The 18,395-nt window shown below is 36.4% G+C and overlaps 1 long non-coding RNA gene across 4 annotated transcripts; it reads left to right on the plus strand.

Moving 5' to 3' along the window:
• Positions 1 to 4,063: 4,063 nt before the first annotated feature.
• On the plus strand, positions 4,064 to 14,652 carry LOC104228306 (uncharacterized). Of its 4 annotated transcripts, none has more exons than XR_011406547.1 (4): positions 4,064 to 4,605; positions 4,962 to 5,053; positions 5,134 to 5,193; positions 14,491 to 14,652. It is a non-coding gene; the product is annotated as an uncharacterized lncRNA (long non-coding RNA). The 4 variants fall into 4 exon arrangements; XR_711316.2 differs by lacking the exon at positions 14,491 to 14,652 and adding an exon at positions 7,168 to 7,534; XR_011406546.1 differs by having other exon boundaries at positions 4,962 to 5,193.
• Positions 14,653 to 18,395: the final 3,743 nt, after the last annotated feature.

Consider the following 18,395-nt stretch of genomic DNA (forward strand, 5'->3'; position numbering starts at 1 on the left):
AAATACAGACGTCTCTGTACCGATCCGCGAGACTCTACTAAACCTGCTCATGACTTATGAGACCTATGTAACCTAGGCTCTGATACCAACTTGTCATGACCCTAACTCGGACCTGGTCGTGATGGCGCCTCTCATGAAGACAAGGCTAGCTGACACTTTCCGTTTTCCAATTATTAACAGTTAAGCATTTAAGAAATGGTCTAGCCGTGATAAAATAAATCTGAAATAACAATGATAATGTAAATACATAGAAGAACACCCATACATAGTCCTAACCGGGGTGTCACTAGTCATGAGCATCTATAAGTCATAATACAAATCCGCTAAATCAATAAACTAGTACAACTGTCTGAAAAGAGATAGAAGTGATAATGGAGTAAAGACACGGGCCTGCGGATGCCAACAACTTCCTCGTGAACTCCGAATGTATGCCTGAAGCTGGAGGGATCAGCACTTAGGAGCAGAACCAGCTACACCTGAATCTGCACAAAGGGTGCAAGGGTGCAAGGAGTAAAGTGAGTACTCCAACTCAGTGAGTAACAAATGTAAATAAAAACTGAAAGCAAGAAATCACGTAAGGCACAAAGCATTCGATAATGAAGCAGTAAAATCATTTAAAAGTAGTAAACCAGTGAAAAGTTAAGTAACAATTCTTTTTCAACAAGTAAATAGGTAATTGACAGGCAGTTAAAGTAAAGTAAACAAATAGAAGTTCGCCTCTCGGGCACAGTATCAATAAATCCGCCCCTCGGGCAATATCTCAGAACAGTACCAGCCCCTCAGGCCATCACATAGAACAATACCAGCTCCTCGGGCTCAATCTCACATCACAATGAGTACCCGCGCTTACTGTGGGTATGCAAACTCTTGGAGGGGCCCGTTACGACCCAAGCGCAATATCAAGCCACCTCGTGGCATCATCACTAGGCCCTCAGCCTCATATCAAACCAGACACCTCGTGGCGTACATATCTCAGGCCCTCGACTTCATAATCAGTATCAAATATTTCCTCACAATATAGGTCATCGGCCTTACTCAGTCAAAATCCTCAGAAGCCACTCGGGCAATAGTAAAACATGATTCTCAACCCAAAATGTCATTTAAAAGATCATGTAAGTATTAAAACAGAGTAAACATGGTTGAGTACGAAAACAATGAAATATAACATGACTGAGTTCAAGTATAAAGTCAAAACAGTGAAGAAAATACCAGTAAAAATTCCCGACGGGTTCAAATAGTTGGCGCAAGGCCCAAATATGGTATTCCGTCCAAATAATGATGAAAATAAGTAGATTTCAATCAAATATGCTGTAAAATCATCAGTCGGGACGGACCAAGTCACAATCCCCAATAGTGCACTACCCCACACTCGTCATCGAGCATGTTCCTCACCTCAATATAGCACTACGATGTGCAAATCCGGGATTTTAAACCCTCAGAACATCATTTACAATCATTACTCACCTCGAACAGGTCAAGTCTCTAGCTCGCGACGCCTTTGCCTCTTGAATCGGCCTCCACTCGTGCCGAATCTATCCAAAATCACAATGAGGACGTCAAAATATTCTAAGGGAATGAAGCCCAAGCGAAAACAATCAATCAACGGCACAAATCCCGAAATTACCAAAACCCGACCCCCAACCCACATCTCGGAGTTCAATAATTTTTACATTAATAGATTCTTTATCTCCCCACAAGTTCATACATATCAAAATTTCTTAAATCCGACCCCAAATGGTCCTTCAAATCCCCGATTAAAGGTCTAAGTTTCCGAGCCCTAGTTTCCCTAATTTTCACCCTTAATTTCCATGATTTCTAGCTCTAATCCATGTAATAATAGCATAGGAACGAGTTTTAGGTCCAAATTCCTTATCTCAATGAAGTTCCCTTGAAATCCCTCTTTAAAATCACCGAAAAAGCTCTCAAGTCGAGGTCAAAAATGGTGAAATAGCTCAAATTTGCGAAATGAAATAACTTATATGTTCTGCCCATACCTTTTCGCATCTGCGTCACAATACCCGCATTTGCGGCTAAATCCTCCACTTCTGCGTAAATCGCTTATCCAGCCTAAATCGCATCTGCGATCACACTTCCGCATCTGCGACATCGCAGATGCGGTCACCTTACCGCTTCTGCGGTCTCTGCTCACCTGACCCTTTTTCGTTTCTGCAATGGATCTCCTTGCACGTGCGGCGCCGCACCTGCGGTCCCCAATCTGCAGGTGCGAAAATACCAGAAGCAGCAATTCAGCAGCTGCAACAACAATCCAAACTTCCCGTCAACCATCCGAAATCTTCCCGAGGCCCTCGGGACCTCAACCAAAAGCACAAACATATACTAATACCTTATTCGAACTTGTTCCAATCATCAAAACACCTCAAACAACATCAAATCACCCAAAACATATCGGATTCAAGCCAAACTTTCTAAAATCTTCCGAATTTCGCTTTTGATAAAAAACTTAACCAAACCACGTCCGAATGACCTGAAACTTTGCACACACATCCCAAATGACACAACGGAACTACTGCAACTCTCGGAATTTCATTCCGACCCCTATTTCAAAATCTCGCCTACCAACCGAAAATTGCCAAAATATCAACTTAGCCAATTCAAGCCTAAATCTACTCCGGACCTCCAAAACCCATTCCGATCGCACTTTAAAGTCCCAAATCAGCTCCTGAAGCTAATCGAACCAGTGGAACTCACATCTGAGCCCTCTAACACAGAAGTCAACATCTGATTGACTTTTCCAACTTAAACTTCCTTAAGGAGACTAACAGCCTGTTTGGCCAAGCTTCTCAAGAGAAAAAAAGTATTTTTTTTTCAAAAGCACTTTTTTCCCTAATTTGAGGTGTTTGGACAAGCTTATTTGGGAAAAAAAGTGCCTTTGGGAAGAAGCAGAAGCAGTTTCAGAGAAGCAGAATTAAGTAGCTTCTTTCCAAAAGCAGAAGAAGAAGCAATTTTGACTTTTCTTCTTACCTAAAATACCCTTAACAAAATATAGTATATACCAAAATAACCCTTAAACCTAATACTTAGGATATTAATTTATAAATATTTCTTCTTATTTTTAGGAAAACTTTCTAATATATAGTGACTTTAGGGGTGAATGCTTTTATATTTGTTGAAGGAATTTTAATATATTTAACTTATATTAAAAGAATTAAGTACTTTTTAATTTTATTTTCATATTTTACTTAAATAAAATGATTTTTTTTAATTATTGCATGTAATAACAAAATTTTGATATTATTTATTTACTTATAATATTAATTATTAAGTAAATCTATTCATGTCCTTATTCGTAATTTGACACTTAAAGGCACTTTCTAAAAAGCTTGGTCAAACACAAATTATTTCTCAAAAGTGCTTTTCAGACTGATTAGCCAAACACAAACTGCTTCTCTCCAAAAGTACTTTTTTCAAAAGCACTTTTGAAAAAAACATTTCTCAAAATAAGTTGATTTCTCCAGCTTGGCCAAACAGGCTATAAGTGTCTCAAATCTTACCAAAATCATTCCGGATTCGATCCGACAAACCCGATACCACAAAACACGGATGAACAAAGAATAAAGAAGCAGAAATAGGGAAAACGGAGTGAAAATTCATGAGACGACTGGCCGGGTCGTCACATTAAGGGGTTCAATGCATAGTCTCTATATCTATATTTATTCAAAGGAGACAAAAGACAAGTAGTAGTTTTAGGGCAAAATCAGTTAGGTAAATTAATAATTAGTTATTTAATTATTTTTAAACTCAAATTCAAAATCAGTTGTTTGGTTATGAGTGCATATTTGCACCATTTTCTCTCCAGTTAAGGTTATAGTTATCCCAGCTTTTGAAATGTTTAAAATCCAATAACATACGTTTTTACCTCCTTATTTTCAGGAAAAAACAGGCTACATTAGTTGCACATTGTTCTTCCATAACTGTTTTTAAAGAAATGAAAAGTCATGCCTCCCCCATACATATTCTCTTAATTAATAATTAATAATAATAATAATAATAATAATAATTATTATTATTATTATTATTATTATTATTACACCCTATTCTTTTTTTAAAATTATTTAAAATAAATTCTTGCCATTTTTTGGCTAAATTATATAGAGATTCTTTAAAGATTACTATTAATTCAAGCTTATCAAGTTTCCTAATAAAAAGTTCTAAATTTGTTTTGAAATATGCAAAATCTGAACTTAAGTTTAACCGTGCAGCCGTAATCTAAGGCACATTTAGGACTCATTTTTAGAGAAGTGATCAGTTTTTTATATTAACTTTTAAACTAAATTTTTTAATAAACTAACGTAGTTGAACTACTCCTTCTTTATAGAGAAAAAAATGCAGATTGTTTACATTAATTTTGTAAACTTAAAAACAATTTTTAATTATACTTTTGAATTCAAAGCGCTTACAATTTCTCAGATTTATCCTAAACTCATCCCTTACAATTTTTCTCTCTTCCTTTCAATCTATTTTCTTTTTTTCTCAGTAACCTTATGGTTTTTTTCTCCTTCTCTTTTGCTTTCTTTATTCTCAGAATCTCAGTAATGGTCGCAACCTCGAGGGAATGTCTTGATAAGATTCAAGATACATGTGAAGGTGAACGATAATATTGGTGATACCATTTTTTAATTTATTTATGAAGAAGCTAAAAGTTTAATCAACTGCGAAAAGTTTAGTGGATCACAATGAATCATTATCAAGTAACGTTCTTCTACAACTTACATTATTGTGTAGTCGTGTAATACTTATTCCCGAACTATATGATCATGATAGTGTAATTTTGTTTTATCTTTTTAAGAAATGTGGGACCGTAACGGCCAATGATTGTAAGGAGGCAGATGAAATTGTTGTAGTAAAAGTGTGTTTTCACAAACATATATATATTTTTTGATGTTATAATTTATATTCTTCCCTTTCAACAATTTAATTTTAGGTATTTTTTTTATTTGCAGGAAGATGACGCATCAATTAATGCTAATGGGGATTTTAATTCTCCTTCCATTACGAAATATTATTTAAGGAACATTTGTTGGCAATATTTTTGGTTGAGTATTTTTTTATTATTTTGTATTGAACAAGTTATAATTTCAAATTTTTATTTTTATGTTTGTGTTGCAATTTTAGGAACTTAGAGTCTCATCATATATTGATTATGAGGTAAATGGTGAAGCCACAACAATTAAGGTATGATCTAGTTAACTTTAAGCTTCTTAAATTGTTTAATATTCTGGGTATTACTTTTATGTGTTATCCTGTTAGTTTTTTTCTGTGTTAATATTCTTATTAATCCATGTGATTTATTAATTTTAAAAATCTCAAGATAATTTTCTTATGCCATTCAATAAAGATGTGTATGATCATACAAATGCGTTTCGAGGCTAAAATGAGAAATAATATATCAATAACTTTGTAAGATCATGAGCCATCTCAAGTTTATTATTAGGAAGTTAGAAACAAAAGTTTATTTCATGTTGCATATGATTTTAGTATAATATTATAAAATATCGATACAATTTATAAAATAATAGTAAATCAAATCTTTGTTTATAAGTTATAAAAAGTTCAAGCAATTAAGTAAAATCCTGCTAAAAGATTGTTAAATTATTACGTTTAGATGCCACCATTTTTCTTAGGACTATATCAAGTTTGGATTGATTTACATTGTTTATATCGGTTAATATAATGTTTATTTTATAAATTTAAAAAATGAAGCAATTTTGAGTAATAAAATAAAAGTATAAAAATAATTTAGGTTTAAGCAATATAAAATATCAATTTATATTATATTAACAGAGGAATGATAGGGAAGGACATAAGTGAAAAACTGAAAAATAATCGTATGATAAGGTACTTAAAACTGCAAACACAAAATATATGCAACAAGAGAAAAAAAAAGTATACGAATAAAAAATTATAGTATATATATATATATATATATTTGAATTTTCTATGAGAAAGTCTTTGAATTATGATTCAACAAAACATATTTTACGGATAAGGTTATCTAACTGAAATCTTAATAGATGTTAAATGAAAACAAATATAATTTAATTCATGTGTACATAATATCAATAACTAAAACTAAAATTAAATATATCATATTGGAAACAAAATATAAGTAATTCCAAATTATTATTTATTATAAGTAAAATACTAAATAAAAAAATAACGAAAGTATTATAGTAAATAAAATGCATATAAGAGGATGACGAGGATTATGTGAGGAATTTATAATTTTGAATAATATGTAAAACAAATAAAGTAAGTAATTATATAATGTTAAAAGTTATAGTTAACAAATTTAGACAACGAACAAAGCTTATATATTAATTTTTTTATTAGTATTGACTAATATAACCATTCGAGGTGCTAAATATGTTAGCATTCTCTCATGTAAGTTTTACAATATTATTTTACAATATGGTAAATCTTAAAATTATTTAATAAACCTGTATATTTATGATTATATTTATCAATATGTATACTAGTATATAGAATGTGTGTGCGCTTAAAAGATGAGGAGTGGAGGAGTAGGCAACAAGATGTGGGGCTGATCGTGGGTATGTGTGCAACGTGTGTGAGTGAAGTGAGGGGTGGGGGATATTGAGATTGTTATCAGATATGAGTTTGTTTATTTTGTTATCTCTTTTTTTTTTTCGTTAGTTTTTAGTATTGTTATTTATTTTATTTTATTTTTACTTTTTAATAACTCCTTTTTATTAAATAAAACGAAAGTAATATATATATATATATACCAACTTACTTTTAAATAAGAGAACCCAATATTTGTACTATAGTTTAAATTATACTAAGAAAAACACCATAGCTTACTTATTAAAATTCTAATTAAAAGAAATCATATATTTTTTGTAAATTTTTTATTTTCTCTTTACAAAATAAAATATGTACCATAATTATTTATATATATTTAATTTTTCTCAATTGAAACCTATAAAAAGTAAGATAAAAATTTAAAATATTAAGATTAGATCTAACAGAAATATTTACACTAAAATAGTGTGAAATTCGGTGTGGTAAAAAATTAGATGTTCACAAGACCAGCTAGTTCGCCTTCACTTACTTGGGATCAATTTTCACATCTATTTCTAGAGAAGTTTATTTCTTTCACTTTGAAATTATGTCCCTCCAATTTTGTAGGTAGTTTGAGCACCTTCAACAGGGTGACATGACCGTTACCAGTATGAGATTCGATTTGTGGACCTAGCTCGCCATGCCATTGTCTTGCTCCCTACTGAGATGGAGAGAGTGACGAGATTCATTGATGGGCTCACTTTCAGCATCTGGTTATAGATGGCCAAGGAGACTAGAGATGCTATTTCTTTCTAGAGAGCTGTAAAGATTACTATATACATCAAGATGGTTCAGGGTTGGGAGAGGGAGCCGATGTAATAAAAGGCCTCGTCATTCTGGTAGTCTTAGTGGAGCCTCATCTAGAGGCAGTGGTACTTTTGGTAGAGGTCATCCTCCTAGGCCATATTAGTCAGCGCTTTAGGCATCACTGTTGCTACCCAATTTTTCCTATATTATTTTTTCAAAATGCATATATATCTTCAAAACTATGCATTAGCATCAAATGATATTTTTCATAATTTCTATATTTTTAAATTAACTTATCCCAGTATTTTATTGATGTAAACAATTACAAAATTGCATCACAAATGGATTTATAATATATTTTGATTTAATTTTACTATTTATAGTCATATTAAGTTTAAATTATTTCACAAATGGCCAGATTTACACTTTTTGGTTATAATTGCAATAACTTTGCAATTATAGCCCAAGCATACATTATTGCATTATTTTATCAGAAAATGGTCCATTGTATTTTTAAAATATAATTATTTCTATGCATGAAAATTATTTTTATAATATGTTATTTATTTTATAAATAAATTTTTACTCAATTATCTGGGTATTTAATAAATAACCCCTTTTGTTTTCAGACTTAACCCAAAAGACTAGCCCAAAACCCCTTTTAAAATTAGCCCAGTCCCTTTAGGTCCAAATACACACTTGCCCGACCCAATTACCCCCATTCAATCCTGATAGTTGATCATTCATATCAACGGTCCATATTCCTCTTTCCTTAATTAAATCTAGACCTAACCACCCCCCCCCCCAAACACTCTCATTCACTCCTCTCACCCGCCGTCATCTTTCCACTCTTCTCTCAACTCTCTCGACCCAACCCTAGTTCTAAACGTTGTCACCGGCGTATATCTCATTCCTGTGATGTTTCCATGTCTTCTCCAGCCGGTCCTGGCCTTCTACGCACAATGGCTCTTTGACTTCTTAGATCCTTGAGACGATCTCAAGGAACCCTATCGGTCCTGGTTTGAAACCTTGCTTGTTAGTCTATCTCAAGCCATTTTCTCGACTATGAGTAAGAATTTCCTTTTGTTTTGTTACAAATCTATGGTCTCTTGACCTATTCTCGCAACTCTATTACTTTTCTGAAAACCCTAGTCTATTACCTTCGATCCTTCTCAAATTTGTATAGATCTGAGAAGAATCAAGCACTATTACCTGTTCTTCTTTGAGAATTTCTGACTTTAACTGATTATTCTGACTTTTCCCCAAAACTAGGGTTCATCCCAAGGTACTTTTCAAAGGTTTTTCTGACTCCTAAGTGTTTGATTAATTATTTTTCGTCTTCCTGACTGATTTGTGAAAAAAATACTTAAACCTTAGTTGATTTTGTGTGATACTCTGATTTTCTAACCTTTGCTTCGATTTTGAGTCTTTCTATGTTACCAATCATATTAATTTACTTTATATTTTAGACTTACATATTTTTTCTTTGTCAAATCCATTATTCTATGGTTTTTGCCCTAATTAATCTCTATTAGGGTTCGAATCTGTTATTCCGACTAATTTCTATATTTTTGTGAGGTTTTACTTAGCCTAATTTCTGTTTATGGAAGTTGAGTATTTATTTCAGGAAATCAGTGTTATTTTGAAAGTTTTGGCTGATTGATTTACTCTATTAGAGATCTGTATGCATAAATCTTGTGTGTTTCATTGTTTATGACCTTAATTGGTCATCCTTGCCTTTGATTGCCCGTATAATTGTGGATTCTTACTGATTCTTTTACATGGTATGATTGGGATTCTTTCCTAAATTAGACCCCTGTTATTACCGTTTGATCAATTATCCCTAATTAAGGGGTCTATTCTGAACTCCTTTATGTGATTGGTGTTGATACCCAATTTTTTCCTATGTATTTTTATATACAAACTACTTTCAAAATAACATATATATGCATACATAAGCATACCCAAGTGTTTTAGTATTTTTTCCAATCTTTTGAAGAATTTTTAAATCAATTTACTATCCATTTTAGCGGTACAAAATCCATAATTATTCCCAAAATCATCAATTTTGATGAATAATTTATTTTATTCCCATATTTATACCAAAATATAGTTAAGATAATTTTTGTATATTTTTACAAATTTATTTGGTATTTAAAAGACTAAATTGCATATAATTGCAATTATAACATATTTTTACGATTAATAGTATTTTATAATTGTAAAATTGGTCCCAATATTTTAAATTAATATTTATATATTATTAATTGGGTCAATATTTTTAATTTGCTTTTAAAATCATTTTTCACTATTTTTTATAAAATTAAAGGAAAGATTGGCTATTTAACATTTAGCCCCATTTCATTTCAATTTTAGCCCTTAAATTGAACCAATCCTAACCCCAACCGGACCGGCCCAGTTTCAGTTTTGATCCAACCCATGACCCAATTACAACGACCCAACCCGTTCCCCACCTACCACTTAAATCTAGACCGTTGATCACTCAAGATCAACGACCAAGACTCGTCCTTTCCTAATTAAACCTAAATGACTACCCTAATCCCCTCATTCTCACTTGACCCGCCGCCTTTGAAACCTCTTGTCTCTCAAACTCTCCGAAATCCTAGCCTCCTTCTACCCTTCTTCAACACCACTCCACCGGAATCCATGGCTTCTCAGGCCATGGATGATTGGTACTCACTCCCCTCCACCACTCAACCTTGGATGTTCGATATTTTAAGGCTCGACTTCGATGGCTCTCTTCAAATCCTTCACAGATCTGTAGATCTATGGCTTCTCCGGCCACTACTCCGGCATATTCAAGCAATATGAGCCTTTTCGACTCAGGGTCTGACTTTCCTCAAGACTTTTCTCATTTCTAGGGTTTCTCTGAAACCCTAAGCTATTCGAGGTTCTTTCTCTATTTGTTTGCTTAGATCTATGTTTTATCTATGCTTTACTTGACATTTAAAGTGTTTTTCCCAAATTTTCTTTTCAAAATCGTTTGTCTTCGATTTAGGGTTTCTGAAAGGTTTTTCAAAAACATCTTTCTGATTCTTCTTCTTCTTTTCTTTATGTGTGTTTGTATATATCATGCTCGTGTGACTTCTTTTTACTACGCATGTATTGTCCTTCTACTTTTATTTTATACATGTTACTCCTGTGCTCACATGATTATCCTTGTTATGTTTCTATTACTCTTCTACTATATGTGTTTACTATTAAGTTCTTCGATTTTGTTTGCTTTACTGGAATCTGTTCGTGTTCTTGCTAAATATGTTTCATCTACCGCTTCTTATGTTTGTATCACTTTTTCTTCTGAACTTGTTTAAGTTCAGAGTTTTTCTCAAAATGTGTTCTCCATGTTCTTGACTGTGTATCATGTCTGTTTGTTTCTCATAAGTCTTTGGAAAAGACTCCTGAGCCTCTATCGAGTGGCTTGCCTTCTCATCTCTATTGTTTGGCTCAATTCGAAACCCTAAGATTTGGGGATTTCTTGGCAATTTTCATCTTTTGTGTGCGAGTAAGGGTTCCATTGTGGGACCCTGGACTCTCAGACTCATTGTGAGTCTGCAAACAAGACTTATACCTCTTCTTGCTTATGATTCTAAACCTTTCTTTGATTAAACTCTCTTCTAAATAATTTGACATCCCCTCTGGTATTTACATATTTGTATGCTTTATATATAAGGACTCTGCTTTCAAAAGGTTTTTACCAACTAATTGATTGATTCTTAAATCCTCTAATGGGGGTTTGATTGATTGTTACTGATTTTCTTTGATTGAACCTCCTTTACCTTTTCCTGACTTGGTTCATTCGAATTGAACTTGTAATTTTGATTTCCCTGGCTGTTTGATTGATTCCCTTTCCTTATTTTCCAAGCCGTGTACCATTGACTATTTTCCTTAAATAACTTCTATGTATTTACCCCTTTTGTGCTACTTTGAAAAGGTTTTAATCAAAACTTCTTTCCTTAATTGGTTTTTACCTGTTGAAATCAGAATACCTTAACTAAAGGGAGATTGAGTTCAATGTTATTTCCTTACCTTTTCACACTTGTTTTTTGCACTATAAAAGGGGCACGACCCTTCTGCACTTTGATCATCCTGAACTCCCAATTCAATACTTTTACACACACACTTCGAGATACTTTCAACTTAAACACTGACAATATCGCTTTGAGTTCAATACTCTCTCAACATTCTGCTTTTTTCTGAGATCTTTTGGAACCGTTTTCTTGCAACTTGACTTTTTCAAGGCTACTGTTTTTACTTGTTTTCCCTGAAACTGGTATGTTCTGATTTAATTTTCTGCCTCAGCCCTATGTGTTTACTTTATAGTTTCAGCATTCTTGTTTACCTTGTTGTCCATGTTTAGTGATTAAACTATGTATGTTCTTTCCTTGCATCTGTTTCTATTGTGAATCCCTCCCCCCTATTCCCCTCTATGTATCTGAGTTAATGGTTTTGGCCTGGCAGTATCTAAATTGTTGCCCAGGTCTGAACCTGACCTTCAATAGGTCCTAACTCCCAATTTAAGCTGACAGGCTGGTCAGGGGTGTGCCAGCATCCTAATTGTTGGGCATGACCACTAGTCTGCCATGACTCTCCCTAATTCCCCCTGTGCACTTACACTTACTCTTAGATTCTAAGTTCTGCCCTCTCTTATGAGCCTTGCTTTGGGACCTTGAGTTCCCTCTAAACTTGGACATCTGAGGGCTGGCATTTCCACACTGCACTATGCTCTTAATTCTGCAATGTGTTTGGGGTGTAAACATTGTCCGGAGCCCTTTGAGACTTTTGGGAACTTTTATACATCCCAAATATGAGAAAGGCTTTTGGAAATCTGATCCTGGAAGTTGGTTTATCTCATATTGTTGGACTTTGAGTCTGAATTAGGTTGTTTGGTTGTAGCTGGAACTTCTGATGTAATTTTACTTTTCTTTTCTGATTCATTCAGGTCTGTAATAATTTGTAATAACTATCGAGAATGGATAGTGGGAAGGGATGGGGATGAATGCATGAAAAGGGTAGAAAACCTGCCTATAGGTTATTTATGAATTTCTGCCTTCTCATTTTAGAACTTATGCCTATAAGTTTTACTGCACTTTTGTATTTCTGCATCTTAGAAATTATGCCTATAAGTTCTACATTTCTTAACCTTAGAAATTATGCCTATAAGTACTGCATTTCTGCATCTTAGAAATTATACCTATAAGTTTTGCATATAGAAATCATGATCTTAAGTTTTCTACATTTCTGCATACGCATGTCATTAGGAAAACAATCATAGGTTTAATAATGATCAACTCCATTCAAGATATCATGGCTATAGGACTCCTGCATTTATGTAATCATTTTGAAAACCAATAACACTTAGATAACTTGCCTATAGGAGTAATCAATTGAATCAGCTTCGTCTATAAGTCTAAAATCAGCCATAAGGTCGTTTAAAGTCTGTAGATCCTTTTGTTTATAAAACCAGCAATCTTTCTCTGCTAGAGATCATGGCTATAGGTATCATTTAGGAAAACTATTAGGTAATTTATTGTGTCAGTTTTTTGATAACTACAACCAGACAAGGCTAATTCGGACTCCTGATCTGAGAAATATGTGATGAATCAGCCTATCCTACGCTTTAATTTAATTCAGACCTAAACAGTACTTGTAAGTCATGCTAAATAACTTGCTACTTTGAATGAGGAGGCCTACTTGAGCCTTAATCGCTATTTGTTCACCCTTTAACTGCCGTTTGTTTTTTGCTTGTCGCCTAGATTTTTATCCTTTTGAAACTCTGAAAAGGCCCCAACACCCTCCCCTTTAGGATAAGTATCTCAATGCCTCCGGGACTAATAGGATTGGGACGGGTAATAGCTTGCAATAAGTGATGATACTATTCCGCGCTTTAATACCTTGACGGGGTGGGAAGGGTAGATATGGATATGATGACCGGTGCGCTAATACCACGTGCAACCCCTCTTCTGAGGAGCGATTACCGGGTATTGCATTGATGTGATCCATATTAATCATAAACCTAGGACCTCCGTCCCTTTTACTTGCTTTCGTCTATTTCTTTTAGAATTGTTTAAATCTTTCTGCCCTCTTTACCTTTCCTTAGGTTTCAACTTATTTGCAATGTTGTATTCGAATTCCTTCTTACTTGAGCCCTTAATTGCTTATTTGATTATGTGAAGTCACAATTATAACATGGCCAGGAACCACACTAGTGGATCTTGAGGGGTGCCTAACACCTTCCCCTCGAGATAATTTCTAGCCCTTACCCAAACTCTGGTTCTTCAAACTCAAACCCTTCTTAGTGTCCTAATGCACTTAATCATTAGGTGGCGACTCTTCAAATTCCAAAACCCAATTCCCAAAAGGGAACGATTTGTCCTCCCAAATGTCACAAGCCCGATTTCGTTATTTTTAGAAAAAGGGGGCACGATAGCGTGATGACTCTGCTGGGGATATTTCTTTTAGGCTTTTACAATTTTATGTTATTTGTGACTTTACTGCTTCTTTATTGCCTTTATTTAATGTCTTTATTTCTCTTCTATTACGAAACTGACTTGGCTCCTTGTTTCTTTTCTTTAATGCTTTCCTTTACTACTTTCCTTCAATACTGTTGTAATTATGAGAAATTATTGTAATCATCACTTTATGAATGTGCAAATATATGACAACTTGTAACTACATATTCAACATCATATTCCATTTGTGCCAAACAAAATACCATAGCAACGCTTATAATGAGTGATTGTGCCCTTCCGATATCATTACCCCCTAAATTTGCAAAGGCGTATTTGCGGTAAAACCAGTCGATCAATGGTGTAGTCGACGGTTTCATGCCTTTCCCTCTTGAGTTGTCCGCTCAAGGGTACTAGTCTAATACCCTATAGAAACCCTACTCTGTTCAATTGTGCATGCATCACTGTCAAAACCTAGCCGAGTCAGTTATATATGGTTCACATAATGACTCTTTAAGATAGCCTTGTCCAAAGTCCACTAGGTTTCCTTGGAACCCAGACAGACACTACCACGTTCTGTGCATTTATTTGGAGAACTAAATGCTGCTTATGCCAATTATTGATATTTAATAGTCGAGTCTGGCGGGGGTAAGGGCCTAATGCTTTTGTTTTGCAGAAATGAGGCACGAAGTCCCCAGATTTGGCATGATCACCAACATCCACCCAAGGTTGCTAAGCTGGTGGGAGGATCTTCACTCCAGCGATCAGGAGCTGGTGAAGCTGTTCGATGGAGCTAAAGATGCCGAGTCTGGGGAAGGTCCTTCTGGGACCAAGTAGTTAGGAGTTTTTTCTTTTGCTTTAAAAATGTAATAGGGCCAACGACCATTAGTGACATTTTATTATGCTATTTTAGTGTCGTTTTGGGATTCGTCTTATTTTTATCAATAAAATGAGGCATTTAGCATTATAAGTTCTCCAAATCAACTTGTCGCTAGGCCTACCTCCGGCACAACGAGGCTCCCAAAGTAGGACACGATTCATATTCTTGCACTATGTGTTTAAATATTGCAACGTTTTTCTTCTCATAATCCGTACTAACCTGCTACCTTTTTGTTTTTACCTTTTGTTTATTCCCCTCCCCAAAGGTTAGTTCGTGCACTCTGGCATCATCATCATACTCCACAAGATCTAAGGGCCCTCTACCTCCTCCTCCTCCGAGTCCAATCAGAAACAAGAACAAGGGAAAGATGGAAGATTTGAGCAACATCAGAAAAGAGAACTCAGTTGAAAGGGTAGAGGTTCCTCAGGGTATTCAGGTTTCCAAGGAAAGTGCCTCTCAGCTCGAACATAAGTTATTGAAATTTCAGGAGGAACTGGACCAAGTTCGGAACTTGGCAAGTTTGTCATTTTCCCTCACTACCCCAGATGTTAGTTTTCCAAACACTCAAAACCCCATACCTCCACAAAACATCCCGAAACCACAAAAACAACCCGTTCCCCATCACCACTGCAACACATGCCACACTTCAAACAACACCCCACTACTCATTCCTAAACCACTAAACTCCACAAATGATCATCCCCACAACACCCCCATCTATATGGAAACCACACCACACTATACTCAACCTATTTCAAGCACACTTGAGTCTGATGACAAAGACTCTCTTATCAAGAATCTGGCCGCAGAACTCAAGAAGCTGACTAGCAGAATTCAGGGCGTCGAGGGAAGTAAGGGGATTGAAGGACTAAATTACGAAGACCTTTGCATTCAACCCAATGTCGAACTGCCTGAGGGGTACAAACCTCCTAAGTTCGAAATGTTTGACGGTATCGGGGATCTGAGAGTTCATCTGAGGACATACTGCGACAAGTTGGTCGGAGTAGGGAGGGATTAAAAGATTCGCATGAAACTCTTCATGAGGAGCCTGAAGGGAGATGCTTTGTCTTGGTATATCAACCAAGACCCTAAGAAGTGGTCAAATTGGGTAAGTATGGCATCCGATTTCATGGACAGGTTCAGGTTCAACGCAGAAAATGCACCAAATGTGTTCTACATCCAGAACTTAAAGAAGAAACCTGCGGAGACATTCCGCAAGTATGCTACTCAATGGCGATCAGAAGCTACTAAGGTCAGACCGACTTTAGAAGAAGAACAAATGAACAGGTTTTTCATTCGAGCTCAAGACCCACGGTACTATGAAAGGTTAATGCTGATTGAAAGCCATAAATTTTTTGACATCATCAAGCTAAGGGAAAGGATCGAGGAAGGTATCAAAAGTGGTATGGTCACTAACTTTGAAGCTTTGCAGGCCACCAACAAGGCTTTATAGTCTAGTGGCACGTCCTAGAAAAGGGACGTGAGCGCCGTGATGGTTGCACAAAGAACAAAATCCCCAATCAAATACCAAACCTATCCAATACCTCCACTCACATATCAACCTACCCCAAATTACCAAGCACCCTTGCTCTCCTACCAAGCTCCACCACCTACTTACCAATCGCCTCCACCACCCATATATCAGCCCACTTCACCCAGATATTCCCAACCCGCACATGTCTACCAAACCTACAATACTCAACCCTCTCACTATCAATCACCTCCCACCCGCCAAAAACTTTCCTAGACCCTGACAAAACTTCGACCGCAAACCCCCCAAACAGTATACCGCCATTGCCAAACCTATCAACCAGCTATATGAAAGGCTCAAAGCTGTTGGTTACATCACCCCTATCCCTGTCGTAAACCCCGAAAACCCCTCCTAATGGGTCAACCCAAACAAAACCTGTGCATACCATTCTGGCATGAAGGGGCATACCATTGATGAGTGCTGCTCTCTGAAGGATAAGATCCAAGCTTTGATTGACAACAAGATCATCGTAGCAAAGGAGCCAGCTCCGAATTTCTGCAACAACCCTCTGCCTGACCACAAGGGCGGAGGCATTCACATGATTAAGATAGAGGATGATTGGGACCCCAAAGGGTCAATCAGATTGATCGCTAAAGGTGACGAGCCAAAGAAACCAACGGTCACACTTAATCTGATTGTGGTCCAGATCCAACCTTCTGAAAACGCTGAAGTAAACATGTCCATACCACTTGAGTTCGAAGCAAATTCCTCTGCAAAGATGCCAGGACCCATTGAGGTCGAGTTTGGTTCTCCAAAGACACCTATACCATTCGAAGTGGTTGTGTTACCATCCAAGGCAAAGGTGCCCATTCCGGTGACTAAGACAGCCGTAACACCATTCCATACAAAGGCCATACCATGGGATTACACCGTCGGGGCGAGAAGGAAAGGGAAAACCAAATCTAGAGAAGCAATTGCAGCATAGGGTATGACAAGAACCGGCAAGGTTTATACCCTAGAACATTTAGACGAGTCTAGTAAGCAGGCCTCTGGACGACCAACCATCACTGAAACTATGCATGATGATCTCTGGACAAAGATACAAGCCAAAGAGTATTCGGTCATTGATCAGTTGAACAAAACACCGACCCAAATCTCTATCTTGGCTCTGCTACAAAGTTCTGACGCAAATAAGAACACCTTATTGAAGGTGCTGAGCGAGGCATATGTACCCAACAACATAACTGGAGGAAAAATGGCAAACATGGTAGGGCAAGTATTGGGGAGTCACAAAATCACTTTCTACAAAGATGAGCTGCCACCTGAAGGGGTAAGCCACAACAAGGCATTGCATATCACTGTGCAGTGCGAAGATTATTTCATCACCAGAATCCTGATTGATGGAGGGTCCAACCTCAATATTTGTCCATTGATGACTCTCAGAACATTGGGAAAGAGCCTGCATGAGATCAAGGATGGAGCCATCAATGTCAAAGCTTTCGATGGATCCCAAAGGTCCACTATTGGGGAAATCAGTTTGTGTCTACAAATGGGATCGACTTGGTTCGACGTTGATATTCAAGTGATAGACGTCCCAGCATCTTACAACTTGATATTGGGATGGCCCTGGATCCATGCCACTGGGGCTGTAGCATCAACCATACATCAAATAGTGAAATTCGAGTGGAATCAACAAGAGGTAACTATTCATGGCGATGGTAGCAATCCCATATACGGTCGCCAGACCATCCCAGCAATCGGAGGAAGAAGGAAGATAGGCGGAGAAACCTACCACCACATTGAGCGAGTCAACGCCGTGGATAAGGATAAATTGTGGGATAATAAAATTGAAAGTATACTGAATTGGTGCAGGTATGAACCAGGCAAAGGACTCAGCAAGAATCTTCAAGGGATTGCTAAGCCTATCAAGTTGAAGAAACATGGTACCACTTTTGGATTAGGATATAAGTATCCTTGGGAGGAATTCAACCATTGGTCGCCATCATGGCGCAGTCCCTACTACCTACTGGAGCATCCGATACCTCGCTTGGAGCAGACTTTCCAACCAGCCAATGTCATATATAGGTCGGGAGAAGAGGAAGCAATAGCGGCGATGAAGAATTTGTTTTTGGAAGATGATAATATGGACTATTGTGTCATTTCAAGGAGGTGGGGGAGGAAGGCCCTTCTATACAAGCTGTGAGCCGAGGAGCACGCCTCAACAATTGGT

This window comes from Nicotiana sylvestris, chromosome 4, assembly GCF_000393655.2.
Source record: "Nicotiana sylvestris chromosome 4, ASM39365v2, whole genome shotgun sequence".
Lineage (NCBI taxonomy): Eukaryota > Viridiplantae > Streptophyta > Magnoliopsida > Solanales > Solanaceae > Nicotiana > Nicotiana sylvestris.